The following is a 16,166-nucleotide window of genomic DNA, read 5'->3' on the forward strand; positions in this document are numbered from 1 at the left end:
TTTTGATTGGCTTGGCTTAGAAGTTTGATATTTTCACAGCTTAAAGGGACAATAGACCTGAGTATTTCATGTGAATTTCAGCTTGATACGTCGACGCGTTCTTGAGATAAAGGGTCTTGACAGACAGACAGACGGACAACAAAGTGATCCTATAAGGGTTCCATTTTTTCCTTTTGAGGTACGGAACCCTAAAAAATACTTACATTTAAACCCCCACTAATAAAACTTACATGCTCGTTGAACAGTCTTTTAAAGTGACTTTTAGTATGGATTATGCCATTTTAATTCAGTGTTCAACAACTGTGTAACTTTTTATTAGTAAGCGGGAAACTTTTCAAAATCCCAAAGAAATCAAATGATGTGAAATAAAGTATTTTCGTGTAGGTAAAGTTCTCCTAAGTTAAAGCACAAACCTAAAATACTTTATAATAAAAAGATATGGTTGTGTCGTCATCATCATTATACATCATCGAAGTATCAGATAATGTCTGTCTGAAGTCTTGTAAGTATTTCATACAAGACCTGCAATCTACGTGAGTACGAAAATGGTGAATAAACTGTGATTGTGTCCATGGACGAATAAGTTTTTATTAAGGTGTTTAAGAATGTTGAATATTCAACATAGGTACCTATATAGGTAAAATAAATTTGTTACATTTGTAAGTGATTGATTATTATTTAATATAAAAATGGAGTCTCAAAAATCCATAAATATATTCCATTCCACTCATTTCCCCCCTAAATTTGGTAGAAAACCACTAAGTTGGCAACACTGACCACGGAACACGACCTATCGACGCGAACTCTGTACGATAACTGACTATTAGCCGCGTAGTGTAAAAACGAAACTTGTGTTCGGACTTCGGAACACTTGGCCACGCCCACAGCCCTTTGACTTGGGCGCATTTGCCGACAGTGGGGTGGGGGTAAAAAACTTGTCAAGTTTTTACTTGATAAGCGTTTATAGTGTACGTACTTGGTAGATGTGTCTCCATGTAGATGTGTACGAAAAGAAATCCGATATCAATTTCACTGCATTTATTCACCACACAGCGGGTAGGTAAACAGTCACAATGCCAGTACATACGTTGAAAGTTCATACAGAAGGAGTAGATAATAACATAAAATATGACGAGCATACAAAAAATACTAGAACGATGGCGAACGGTGTTACTGAAATTCAGTTGCACAATTGCACATCGAGCGGCGCGCGCGCGTCACGGATGGGTTGCGGAGTTCCACTGGAGCATATTTGTTATCCGCCTCGTGTGACGAGCGCTTCTTAGCGCTTACCCGTGTCGATAATGTATTGTCGATACCGATATCGATGATTCAATACAAATGCAAGAATTAGTTTTAATAGTTATATTAGTGTGTAAGTATTAATATTTTAAATCTAGGTTAGTGTTTTATTTATTTTAAGTTAGTTTAATGTTTAAAATTAATTTTGAAGTTGAGTTTTATGAATTAAGTTTTAAATTAATTTTGAATACAAAAAGTGCTAGACTGTACATAGTAATTTGTACTTTAATGTAGGAATGTGTTAGTAGCCTACATCACTCCCCCCCAGAGACCGTCATGGGCGATAAATATTAGGGAATCGGACTATACGGCCTGACCTAGTGGTCCTAACAATATTTTGTGGTGAGTCTGGTACTGGTAAAACAGTAGAAGTAGGAGTGGGACTGGGAGGTGATTTGGGAACGAGAGTTGTAGGAGATGGAACTGGGTCAAAAAGCATATAAGCCGGCTTAAGGCGGTCTATGGAAACTGTTACAGTTTTGCCTTTGACTAGTATTTTAAAGACTTTATCCCCTCTCTCAATTACTTCGTATGGGCCGGAGTAGGGAGGCTGTAAAGCGCTTCGCAATGCATCGTCCCGTAAAAAGACGTGGCTGGAAGTGGCTAGGTCTTTGGTAAATAAAGATTTTGTCTTTGCTATGACGTGAGGCTGGAGATGGTTGGATCTTGGTGGCGAATTGGCGCAAGCGAGTGGTGAATTCCGAAATATCGGTGGAATGTGGGTCAGACGCCTGGAAAAATTCGCCTGGGAGGCGTAGGGCCTCGCCATAGACCAGTTCAGCCGAGGAAGCCTGAAGGTCTTCTTTGAAGGAGCTCCGTATGCCTAGCATGACTAAAGGTAAAGAGTCTACCCAATTGCAGTCGGCGTGGCACATTATGGCTGCTTTTAGTTGCCGGTGGAATCGTTCCACGAGGCCGTTACAGGATGGATGGTATGCGGTTGTTTTGCGATGTTTGATTCATGATCATTTTTCCAAGGTATTGGAAAAGTGTGGATTCAAATTGTCGCCCGCGGTCTGTTACAATATCCATTTGACATCCAAATCTGGATATCCACGATATCAATGATTTGCCAACTGTCTCAGCTATCATATCAACCATCGGTGTAACTTCTGGCCATCGTGTGAAACGATCCACGGCCGTCAGGCAGTATCGAAAGCCTTGTGATGGAGGCAGCGGTCCAATAATGTCCACGTGTATAAATGCGAATCTAGCGCGAGGTAGGTCGAAGGTGCCAAAAGGGGACGACACATGGCGATTTACCTTGGCGCGTTGGCATGCGAGGCATTTTCTGGACCACTCTCGACAGTCTTTGCGCACGCCAGGCCAAACAAAACGCTGTGCGATTAATTTAGCAGTAGCGTTCGCACCTGGGTGGCTTTAACTATGAAGACTGTCGAAGAGCTGTTTACGGAGATGCTTCGTGACGAAAGGTCTGGGTGAGTGTGTGCTGACGTCACAGTAGACTTCGGAGCTGCCTTCAGAGATTTTCAGCTTTTTGAGGCGGAGCGAAGTTTCACCGCTCAAATGGTGGGTCAGCTCGGGATCTGAAGATTGTGATGAAGCAAGGACGTCTACAAAAGCACTCATTCAGGGATATAGCAACAAAGTAACTAAGGAACTGCTAAAGTTCAAAAGATACAAACAAAGCCTGTGCAGTGACTAGAATACTGACCGGCCACTGCAAACTAAACAAACATAAATCGAACATGAACATGACCGAGGAAACTCTGTGCAGATTCTGCCATACAGAAGAAGAAACGGCCATGCATGTTCTTTGCTCATGCTTCCCGCTTATGAGCAAAAGAAGTATCCATCTCGGGCGACACATCATGCACCCGGATGAGATAGCAGATATCACGCTCCAAAGAATCTGGAAATTTATAGACTCAACGGGACTAAGCAGTGAACTCTAAAGACAAGGGCTGCCACAATAGATCAAACCTGGTCAAGTTGGCGCCCAAAAACCAATAATAATAAATAATAATAAGGACGTCTAAATCGATTGGTATCTGCAACTCATTGACTCGTGACAATGTATCGGCTACTACGTTATTTTTGCCTGATATGTGTCGAATGTCGGTCGTGAATTGCGAGATGTAATCGAGGTGACGATATTGACGTGGGGAACAGGTGTTTTTCCTCTCTTGGAAAGCGAAACATATGGGCTTGTGGTCAGTATAAACCACGAAATGTCTTGCCTCGAGCATGTGGCGAAAGTATTTTATACTTTCGTAAATAGCTAGGAGCTCACGATCGTATGGGGAGTATTTTTGCTGGGATGGGCTAAACTTTCGCGAAAAGAACGCAAGTGGTTGCCACGCTCCATCCTTCAGCTGTTGCAAGACACCCATAGCGAGATCGGATGCATCTGTGACAAGCGCGAGTTCAGCTTGGCTGTCAGGGTGTGCAAGCAGAGCAGCATTGTCCAAACTTTCCTTGCACCGCTCAAAAGCCTGGAGGGCGTTTCCTGTCAAATCGACGGGCTGGGACGCCTTCACGGAGCCAGCAAGCAAAGCATTCAGGGGTGCTTGGATTTCGGCGGCGTGGGGTAAAAATCGCCTATAAAAGTTAAGCATACCTAAAAATCTCCTGAGTGTCTTGGGTGCAGGAAAATCGTTGATTGCTGCCACCTTGGAATTCAGCGGTTTGGTGCCGGCTTCGGATATCTGGCAACCTAAAAAGTTTACCTGGCTGACGCCGAAGACACATTTGGCGGTGTTAATAACAATTCCGTAGTCCTTCATACGGGAAAAGAGCTGCTCAAGGTGGGTCACGTGGTCTGATTCAGTTTTGCTGCTGACAAGGATGTCGTCGACGTATGGGTAACAAAAGTCGAGGCCCCTAGTCATTTCATCGACGAATCTTTGAAATGTCTGGCCTGCATTCCTTAGACCAAAACTCATAAATGGGAATTCGAATAACCCGAAAGGTGTCGTGATGGCGGTCTTCTGTATATCGTCCCTATAGACAGGCACCTGATTGTATGCCTTCACTAAGTCGATGGTTGAAAAGACTTTGCATCCAGAGATCGAACTAGCGAAGTCGTGTATGTGCCTAATAGGATAACGGTCAGGTATGGTCCGTGAGTTGAGTAATCGGTAGTCGCCGCAAGGCCGCCAACCGTTATCCTTCTTAGGAGCGAGGTGCAATGGCGAAGCCCAGAGACTATCAGAGGGACGCGCTGTGCCGTCATTAAGCATGAGTTGGAATTCCTGTTTCGCAATATTGAGCTTATCTGGGGCTAATCTACGAGGGTTGCAAAAGATAGGAGGGCCAGGGGTAGTGCGGATAAAATGGACGGTAGATAGACGCGCGGCAGTGGCCGAGTAAACACGTATAACCTAAGCGTCTCGGGTTTTTTACCTTTTTGGTGTGGAAAACGTGCGGTTCGCAGTGTTAAATTAGCAACAAGCGGAAAATATAACTGTCCAAATAACGTGGTGTGATTACAGTGTAAATTAATCGTGAACTAAATGATTTGTAATCTAATATAAATCGTTGCTGTACTTGTCAATCTCGACCTACCTACACAAAACAGCTGCTCCACACCGAGGCTCCGTAGTCGAGCCGTCTACGAGCGTGCTACGGCTATCATCATAAAAGTGCCACAGGCTCGCTCCGCCCCTCTTGCGCTACGGAGCTACTACGCCGGTTCTAAGCTACGACACCGAGAAGCGGCGAAACAACGAGCGACATTTTTACACTTAAGTATTTACGCATTATTAACAAAGTAAAATGCCGGTTTCGTGTAATGCTTGCGGGAACGCTGTTACGGGCAACGATTATCTGACATGTTCCAAATGCAAACATCCCTACGACATCCTGTGCCTGCATATAAGCGCGGACACCTTTGGAACGCTTACTGAAACGCACAAAGAGGCTTGGCTTTGCCCCCCGTACTTGTGCTCCATCCCGAGAGGCGACAACACAGACGTCCCTGTCGCAAGCCCGGCGAAATTCATGAACCTAAACTCTTCGCCTAACCCAAACGTCAACACTAGGAGAGGTTCCAGTAAGCCCACTAAAGGCAAACGCTCCGAAAACGCGAATCCCATAATTCCCACTGAAGAGATTGCCTCGGAGAACATGAGTTTGGAGTTTCGTCGGCTTAGACAAAAAATGGATGAACAACATTCGGATATCAACTTGCTCAGAATGGACTTTCTGGATGTTAAGCAGCACTTGGCCAGTGTGACAAAACTGATGGAAAGGTTGGAGGCGCAGGAGAAGAAAATAAATGACCAGGCCTATGAAATAAGCATTCTCAAGACTTCTCTGGCGGAATCACGGTACGCACTGAACCTGCAAGAACAAAATTACCTAAAAAACGAACTAGAGATCGCGGGTGTACCAGAATCGGAAGGTGAAAACCCACATCACATTGCCCTTGTTACAGCTACAAAGCTGGGAGTGGACCTCTCGGCCGCGGACATTGACTTCGTTCACAGGACTGGCGCTAGACAAAACAACTCTGGGAACAAAAATCACCTGCCGCGAACCATTGTTCTGCGCCTGAACAGACGCTCAAAGCGCGAGGGGATTATTAAAGCTGCAAGGAGCAGTAATCTTAATAGCGAGGATATATCATCGGGCCCGGTCACCAGAATATATGTTAACGAAAGATTAACAAAGGCGAACCGCCTGTTGTTTCGTGAGACTAGAACCCGTGCCCTACAGTATGGATTTCGTTATTGCTGGGTTAACAATGGCTATGTCCACGTTCGCCAGGCCGAAAGAAAACCTGCCATTCACATTAAGTCACTCGAAGAGCTGGACCGACTGGTTGGACCTGGTTGGAGCTCAGCCACAGATCCAAGAGCTAAGCTAACCCGACACTATACCGACCGAAGATATCCCGGATATCAGCCTATACGAGATTAGGATGGCTCTCAAACAACTTAAGAACAACATTGTGTCTATTCGCGCGTTGATTGGTACAGTTAGTATTTGAGCAGTCTCATGATCCGATAGGGAAACCGGCACTGTTGCGCCTTGCGCAGCCTTAATATTACTTACAAAATGATCTAAACAGGATTGTCGTCGAGTGGGACAGTTAATATGAAACTCCAATCCATAACTTTCTAGTAACTCCTTAAGATTCCGAGATAATTTAGTATCCTTGAGTGTATCAATATTCCAATCCCCAGTAAGAACTATATATTTTTTTGTTTTTTTATATAAGTATTTGGTTTTACTGAGGTTTAGAGTGAGGAGATTTCTATCTAGCCATTTCTTCAGGACCACCATACCACGTTCAGCCGCATCTAGTGCTTCCCTCCACGAGTTTCCTTGAAACAAAGCCACGGTATCGTCCGCAAAACATATCAAGTTAGTTTTATTGCATGTGTTTGACATGTGAATGTCATTAAGATATAAAATGAACAGCGAGGGACCGAGGACACTGCCCTGGGGCACTCCAAAACTGATGGGGAGACTAGAACTAAGCCGATCGCCGATTTTGACGCGTTGGGTCCTGGAACTGAGGTAGCTGCGAAACCATTCCAGCGCCAGCCCTCTGATGCCATATGTCTCAAGCTTTCTTAAGAGTATTGGCACTGAAATGGTGTCAAAAGCCTTGGCAAGGTCCAGGAAAACGCCAACGCAGCATCGACCAGCATCGAGGTGACCAGAGACAGTTCCAGTAAGTTTGTTGACAGCATTTTCAGTAGAGAGATTACGCCTAAAGCCAAACTGGTGTGGGGAAAGAACATTGAATGCGTTCAGATAATTCGTAAGGCGATAGTTAACGAGTCTTTCCAAAACCTTAGAGAAAACAGGTAATAGAGAAATAGGACGAAAGTTTTCAGGAGAGCTTTTGGAACCAGATTTATGTAATGGAATCAACATTGTTTTGGTGTAATTATTTATAATATCTGTTTAATAAGCACTAACTTACATAATAAGTATGGATACCTAAAACACAGGCAAACATTTTTGCTTAGTTTAGGTATACTACCTTAATTAACATATTGTTACTAACCAAATAATTTCATAGTCCCATTTAAGTTTCTTGTATTTAGGCTAAGTTTTTATTCAATAAATTTATCTTATCTTATCTTATCTTACAGCTGCCTCCTTCCATGCCTCGGGGAACACGCCGGATGCCAAGCTGAGGTTAAATATATGAGTTAGGGGCAGGACAATCTCAGGACGAATTACCCTAACCAGGGAAGGTTTGATGCCATCTAAGCCCGGAGCACTGTTAGGTTTAAGCTGTGCTAGTAGGGAATCGACTTCAAATGCATCTGTTGGCTGAAGAAAGAATGTTTGACCAGTATTGTAGTTAATTTTAGTTCCGGAAGCCAGAGAGTCTTCAGTTGTGTTTAGTGACTGTAGAATTTCATTAGATAATTTTTTGCCAACATTAGCAAAATACTCGTTACAGTGATTTACAGAATTTTGTGGAGTTGATTTCGAGTTCAATAGATCCGCAGAGTGTTGTTCGGTGTGTGGGGTTTCTATAATCGATTTTATCGAGGTCCAAAGCTTTCTAGGATTGTTTTTGTTAATTTCCAGGTCCCTGCGTTCAAAGTCGTGTTTAAGTTTACGTAGTAAGTTTGTCAGAAAATTCCTGTACCTAATATAAATTAGTTTCTTGATGGAGTCAGAGGGATTGTCGCGTAAGTCCAAGTGGAGTTTGTTTCTGTGGGCCATACATCTCAGGAGGCCTGGGGTAATCCAGGGTTTCAATGTAAATTTCGATCTGCTAACGCGTTTTGTGCGGGTGTGTTTATATATTATGGCTGAAAGTGTAGAATTGAAATCATGGATGGCAGAGTTCACATCAGTATTGTTTAAGACTGGCGTCCAGTTCACATTTTTAAGTTCCTTTGCAACAGCGCAGTAATCAGTGATAGTTTTATGGCGGTCTTTTCGCTTTGAGGCGTAATTGATTTTAAAACCCAAGATTGCTGCAAGGTGGTCTGTAATGTCTAAGTTTGCTACTATTTCAATTGATTCATCGAGCTTAGCTCTAACAAAAATGTGATCCAAGCAAGAGGCTTGCCTAGTGGGTAATGTGATAGCAGGTAAGAACCCCAGCTCTGCCATGGTGCACAAATATTCGCAAGCACTAGGGTCGGTAGGATCTGCAATATTAATGTTGATATCACCTGCAATCGCCACCCGGGAAGAGGTCCTAAGTGAGTCTAGTGTCAAGTGCTAGATCACGCATCTTTCTCAGCAGCTGTGAGGGTTTTTGGCTTCCTAGCTCCATCTCTCCGAGTAGTTTTTGAAGTTGTCTGGACTCCGATTCTTCGTAGACAGATAGTAATCGTTGTTTCAGAGCTTCGTATTTGTTGCTTTCCGGTGGGGATAATATTATATCTCCAACTTTCTCGATGTCGGCCAGTTCAAGTTGAGCCACGACGAGATGATATTTTGCTTCGTCTCCCATCTTCTGGTTAGCGATAATTGACTCGTATTGTGCGAACCAAAGTCTAGGCTTTTGACGCCAGAATTGTGGAATACGGGCTTTAACGGAGACTGCTGCCATTTCTTCGTTGTGTTGTGTGGCTTCAACCGTTTTCTCGTTGCAGGTGTTCATGCTTGCGTGGGTCATCAATTTAGTGTGTTGTACTAAGTAGTTGTAGGTAGATGTTAAGTAAAACTCGGATGCCGTAATAAGACTGAGATATTTATTTCCAAAACCAGGGTTCTTATATTAACCAAAATGTATGTCAATTAGTGGGTCGTCAAAATAAACCTGCGAACGCATCGCTATTAGCCGCGTAGTGTAAAAACAAAACTTGTGTTCGGACTTCGGAACACTTGGCCACGCCCACAGCCCTTTGACTTGGGCGCATTTGCCGACAGTGGGGTGGGGGTAAAAAAGTCTACTTAATTCTATTGCTGCGTTTACACTGCGCGGAAATTAGCCAAGTCAAGTCAAAAAAACAGAGGAGTGGGGATGAAATTCATTCATTTTTCATCCCCACTCCTCTGTTTTTTTGACTTGACTCAGCTAATTTCTGCATAGTGTAAAAGCGGGTCCGTGGCCGAGTCCCCCAGTATTCGACGCACCCGTGGTTGACAGAGTCCCAGATAACACCTTGAGAGTGATGTGGACTGGGCACCTACCTTCATCAGTTCGTGCCGTACTCGCCATCAGTGCTGAAACAAAGTTGGACCTCCTCGCTTCAATGGCTGATAAGATGACAGAACAGACACAAGAAGTCAATTCTATTTGTTCCTGCAGTACTTCGAAGCCAAACAAACGAAGATTGAGTTTCTGAATAAACTAAATAAATAAAATAAATAAATACTGAGCAAGATCGACGCCCTATCTAAAGAAATCGCATCGCTTAAGATGGAACAGAACCGTAACCGTGGAGCTTATCGTCGAAACAATAACACTAGAAACCGTTCCCGTTCAAGATCTGCGAGCCGTGTACGAAAAGACCCATTGTGTTATTTTCATAGAAAATTCGGCAGGAAGCCTACCGGTGTCAGCAGCCCTGCGAATTTAAGAAAAACAGCAAGAATGAAAATTCGTTAAACTAACAACGACTCAAGCAACGACGGGGGCTGGAGTCGACGAAATATCAAACCACCGTCTCTTCATTCAAGATAAAACCTCGGCTCTCAACTTTCTCATCGACACCGGCGCAAACATCGTCGCGCGCAAGTCGAACACCACATTGAAACTACCGGACCACCTATATTCTGCCGAGCAAGACCGCTACCGCCTCACAAATATAACGTAGCTAAAGAAGAATTTCGTCAAATGATGAATCAGGGCACTGCAGACCTTCCAGCAGCCCATGGGCAAGCCCACTTCACCTGGTACCGAAGAAAGATGGCCAATACTGTCCCTGTGGTGATTACAGAAGACTCAACGCTGTAACGATTCCAGACCGATATCCGATACCAAGACTTCACGATTTCACCTTCAACCTGCAAGGCAAGAAGATATTTTCGAAAATAGACCTGCAAAAGGCCTACTTCCAAATTAAAATCCGTGAAGAGGATATTAAGAAGACCGCCATCATCACACCGTTTGGCCTATTCGAATTCACAAGAATGTGCTTCGGTTTGAGAAACTCTGGCCAAACGTTTCAAAGACACATCGATGACGTCATGCGAGGCCTACCTGTGTTTTCGTTTGTTGATGACATACTCTGCGCTACGGAGGACGAGATTTCACACAAGTTATTACTAGAAGAAGTATTTACCAGACTAGAAAAAAATGGCCTGCTACAGATTAATGCCGCCAAATGCATTTTCGGCCAAGAAAACATAGAATTCCTGGGATACAATGTTTCTTCTGAAGGTATCAAGCCAACAAACGAGAAGGGGAAAGTTATTGAAAACTACCCGCAACCGACTACAATTCACGAACTCAGGCGATTCCTAGGAATGATTAACTTCTACCGTGAAAACATTCCAAACACCGCTCAACATCAAAATGCATTGAACAAATACATGCACAACTCGAAAAGAAACGATAAAACAAGAATTGATTGGGACAACGCAGCATTACAAGCCTTCGAAGAGTGCAAGCGAGACATCACTAACGCCGTCCTGCTCTCGCATCCGTCGACAGTCGCCCCTTTCGCCCTGATGACCGACGCCTCCGATACCTGCGCTGGAGCTGTTTTACAACAGAAAATAGAGGGTAGATGGAAACCGCTCGGATTTTTTTCAAAAAAATTCAGCAACGCCCAGCAGAAATACAGCACCTATGATCGAGAGATGTTATCAATCTACATGGCAATCCGGCATTTTCGACGCATGTTTGAAGGGCAAGAACTCATAATATACACCGACCACAAACCGCTAAAATACGCACTGACTGCAAACAGCAAAAATGAAACACCGCGGCGGACCCGATACCTAGAGTCCATCGGTCAATTTACTTCCGATATTCGTCATGTCGCCGGCAAAGACAACGAAGTCGCCGACGCCCTGTCAAGAATTGATGAAATAACATGTCCTTCACCGATTGATTATTCATCACTGTCTAAACAACAGAACGAAGACGAAGAACTACAAAAATTATTAGAAGACAAGAAGCACGAGTTCAAGACAATAATCATGCCCGGCACTTCAATACCTATCACCTGTGAAACTTCAACTGGCATCGCTCGACCATACCTACCAACTGAGTTCCGGAAACAAGCCTATCAAGCTATTCACGACCTCAGCCACCCCGGTATACGAGCCACAAGAAAAATAGTCAGCAAACGCTATTTCTGGCCATCAATGAACGCCGATATACCTACCTGGACTCGAATCTGCATCCCCTGCCAGCGCGCGAAGGTACAACAGCATACCCACGCACCTATATCACAGTTCGAGAAGGTAGATCGACTAAATCAAGTACACATCGATATTATCGGACCACTACCTACCTCCGATAATTATCGATATTGTCTAACGATGATCGACCGTGCAACTAAGTAAGCTCATCCAATGGAAGACATCACTGCTGAAAAAGTCGCCGACACGTTTTATCAAGCCTGGATATCAAGATTCGGTTGCCCAGCGATAATAACTACAGACCAAGGCAGGCAATTTGAATCAGAAATATTCAAATTCCTAACACAACGCCTAGGAATTCATCGCACACGCACTACTGCTTATCATCCTCAAACGAATGGCATCATCGAACGCTGGCACAGAACGCTAAAAACTGCACTAACAGCTCGCCTTCAAAACAACACAACTTGGACACGCGAGCTACCTACCGTCCTACTGGGATTGCGAGCAGCGATAAAAGAAGACATCGGACACAGCGCAGCCGAACTACTGTACAATCAAGATCAAGCACTTCGTCTACCCGGTGAATTCTACGGTGAACCGGTGACGTCATTCACATCGTCACAATTTCATAACGACCTCACAGAAGCTATGCACAGAGCGCAAAAACAAAGATCGTCGTCGAGGCCTACGTTCGTGCATAAAGATCTACATATACAGGGTGTCCCGTAATATAACGTCAAGCCGGAACTGGGTGTTGAGGCAAGTTGTGCTGGTTATCAGAAAAATATAAAAAAAAATCTATGAGGCATATTTTAAAAATAATAGGCATTTAAAAAAAATCTAAAAATTCTACTCCAGGTGACGGTCCTTTTGCTCGTGTTGCCACAAATCTTCACTTTTTCCAAATTTTTTTTTTGTTATGTAACCCTGAATAATGGTTCTCTAAATTGTTATCAAAATTACAAAACCAGCTGCTCCAGCTTGGATGAAAAAAATACATTATTCCCAAAAAAAATTTCAAAATAAAAATTTTGCCTAGTTTAAACTGACTGTACTGAAAAAAAAAAAGTACTACGCGAGTGTAACAAGTGACGTCATAATTTGGCGCATTTAGTAAGGATTCCAAAATGGTATAACACTTGGTAAATTTTTGATTTACGAGTCAAAATCGATAATTATCGGAGGTAGGTAGTGGTCCGATAATATCGATGTGTACTTGATATAGTCGATCTACCTTCTCGAACTGTGATATAGGTGCGTGGGTATGCTGTTGTACCTTCGCGCGCTGGCAGGGGATGCAGATTCGAGTCCAGGTAGGTATATCGGCGTTCATTGATGGCCAGAAATAGCGTTTGCTGACTATTTTTCTTGTGGCTCGTATACCGGGGTGGCTGAGGTCGTGAATAGCTTGATAGGCTTGTTTCCGGAACTCAGTTGGTAGGTATGGTCGAGCGATGCCAGTTGAAGTTTCACAGGTGATAGGTATTGAAGTGCCGGGCATGATTATTGTCTTGAACTCGTGCTTCTTGTCTTCTAATAATTTTTGTAGTTCTTCGTCTTCGTTCTGTTGTTTAGACAGTGATGAATAATCAATCGGTGAAGGACATGTTATTTCATCAATTCTTGACAGGGCGTCGGCGACTTCGTTGTCTTTGCCGGCGACATGACGAATATCGGAAGTAAATTGACCGATGGACTCTAGGTATCGGGTCCGCCGCGGTGTTTCATTTTTGCTGTTTGCAGTCAGTGCGTATTTTAGCGGTTTGTGGTCGGTGTATATTATGAGTTCTTGCCCTTCAAACATGCGTCGAAAATGCCGGATTGCCATGTAGATTGATAACATCTCTCGATCATAGGTGCTGTATTTCTGCTGGGCGTTGCTGAATTTTTTTGAAAAAAATCCGAGCGGTTTCCATCTACCCTCTATTTTCTGTTGTAAAACAGCTCCAGCGCAGGTATCGGAGGCGTCGGTCATCAGGGCGAAAGGGGCGACTGTCGACGGATGCGAGAGCAGGACGGCGTTAGTGATGTCTCGCTTGCACTCTTCGAAGGCTTGTAATGCTGCGTTGTCCCAATCAATTCTTGTTTTATCGTTTCTTTTCGAGTTGTGCATGTATTTGTTCAATGCATTTTGATGTTGAGCGGTGTTTGGAATGTTTTCACGGTAGAAGTTAATCATTCCTAGGAATCGCCTGAGTTCGTGAATTGTAGTCGGTTGCGGGTAGTTTTCAATAACTTTCCCCTTCTCGTTTGTTGGCTTGATACCTTCAGAAGAAACATTGTATCCCAGGAATTCTATGTTTTCTTGGCCGAAAATGCATTTGGCGGCATTAATCTGTAGCAGGCCATTTTTTTCTAGTCTGGTAAATACTTCTTCTAGTAATAACTTGTGTGAAATCTCGTCCTCCGTAGCGCAGAGTATGTCATCAACAAACGAAAACACAGGTAGGCCTCGCATGACGTCATCGATGTGTCTTTGAAACGTTTGGCCAGAGTTTCTCAAACCGAAGCACATTCTTGTGAATTCGAATAGGCCAAACGGTGTGATGATGGCGGTCTTCTTAATATCCTCTTCACGGATTTTAATTTGGAAGTAGGCCTTTTGCAGGTCTATTTTCGAAAATATCTTCTTGCCTTGCAGGTTGAAGGTGAAATCGTGAAGTCTTGGTATCGGATATCGGTCTGGAATCGTTACAGCGTTGAGTCTTCTGTAATCACCACAGGGACAGTATTGGCCATCTTTCTTCGGTACCAGGTGAAGTGGGCTTGCCCATGGGCTGCTGGAAGGTCTGCAGTGCCCTGATTCATCATTTGACGAAATTCTTCTTTAGCTACGTTATATTTGTGAGGCGGTAGCGGTCTTGCTCGGCAGAATATAGGTGGTCCGGTAGTTTCAATGTGGTGTTCGACTTGCGCGCGACGATGTTTGCGCCGGTGTCGATGAGAAAGTTGAGAGCCGAGGTTTTATCTTGAATGAAGAGACGGTGGTTTGATATTTCGTCGACTCCAGCCCCCGTCGTTGCTTGAGTCGTTGTTAGTTTAACGAATTTTCATTCTTGCTGTTTTTCTTAAATTCGCAGGGCTGCTGACACCGGTAGGCTTCCTGCCGAATTTTCTATGAAAATAACACAATGGGTCTTTTCGTACACGGCTCGCAGATCTTGAACGGGAACGGTTTCTAGTGTTATTGTTTCGACGATAAGCTCCACGGTTACGGTTCTGTTCCATCTTAAGCGATGCGATTTCTTTAGATAGGGCGTCGATCTTGCTCAGTATTTATTTATTTTATTTATTTAGTTTATTCAGAAACTCAATCTTCGTTTGTTTGGCTTCGAAGTACTGCAGGAACAAATAGAATTGACTTCTTGTGTCTGTTCTGTCATCTTATCAGCCATTGAAGCGAGGAGGTCCAACTTTGTTTCAGCACTGATGGCGAGTACGGCACGAACTGATGAAGGTAGGTGCCCAGTCCACATCACTCTCAAGGTGTTATCTGGGACTCTGTCAAGTGCTAGATCACGCATCTTTCTCAGCAGCTGTGAGGGTTTTTGGCTTCCTAGCTCCATCTCTCCGAGTAGTTTTTGAAGTTGTCTGGACTCCGATTCTTCGTAGACAGATAGTAATCGTTGTTTCAGAGCTTCGTATTTGTTGCTTTCCGGTGGGGATAATATTATATCTCCAACTTGCTCGATGTCGGCCAGTTCAAGTTGAGCCACCACGACGAGATGATATTTTGCTTCGTCTCCCATCTTCTGGTTAGCGATAATTGACTCGTATTGTGCGAACCAAAGTCTAGGCTTTTGACGCCAGAATTGTGGAATACGGGCTTTAACGGAGACTGCTGCCATTTCTTCGTTGTGTTGTGTGGCTTCAACCGTTTTCTCGTTGCAGGTGTTCATGCTTGCGTGGGTCACCAATTTAGTGTGTTGTACTAAGTAGTTGTAGGTAGATGTTAAGTAAAACTCGGATGCCGTAATAAGACTGAGATATTTATTTCCAAAACCAGGGTTCTTATATTAACCAAAATGTATGTCAATTAGTGGGTCGTCAAAATAAACCTGCGAACGCATCGCTATTAGCCGCGTAGTGTAAAAACAAAACTTGTGTTCGGACTTCGGAACACTTGGCCACGCCCACAGCCCTTTGACTTGGGCGCATTTGCCGACAGTGGGGTGGGGGTAAAAAAGTCTACTTAATTCTATTGCTGCGTTTACACTGCGCGGAAATTAGCCAAGTCAAGTCAAAAAAACGGAGGAGTGGGGATGAAATTCATTCATTTTTCATCCCCACTCCTCTGTTTTTTTGACTTGACTCGGCTAATTTCCGCATAGTGTAAAAGCGGGTCCGTGGCCGAGTCCCCCAGTATTCGACGCACCCGTGGTTGAAGCCCCCGATTTAAATAAATTTATTATCATACTTTTTTCGGCTTTTGCACTAAGTACAGTCAACGAAAACCATGCATGTTTGACGCTATTTAAAATGATGTATTTATTTTTTTGTTAAAAATACTTAAAACTTTTATAATTAAAACTTTTATTTGTAGTTAGTTAAATGTAGAGAGAGTAGAGTTATTTTAAAGACTGGTTGTTACAATTATTTTGATTAGGTAAAACGATTTACATGTTATTATAGGTAAATAAAACCTATGACAAAATATG

The sequence above is a fragment of the Ostrinia nubilalis genome, chromosome W, assembly GCF_963855985.1.
Source record: "Ostrinia nubilalis chromosome W, ilOstNubi1.1, whole genome shotgun sequence".
In the NCBI taxonomy this organism is placed as follows: domain Eukaryota; kingdom Metazoa; phylum Arthropoda; class Insecta; order Lepidoptera; family Crambidae; genus Ostrinia; species Ostrinia nubilalis.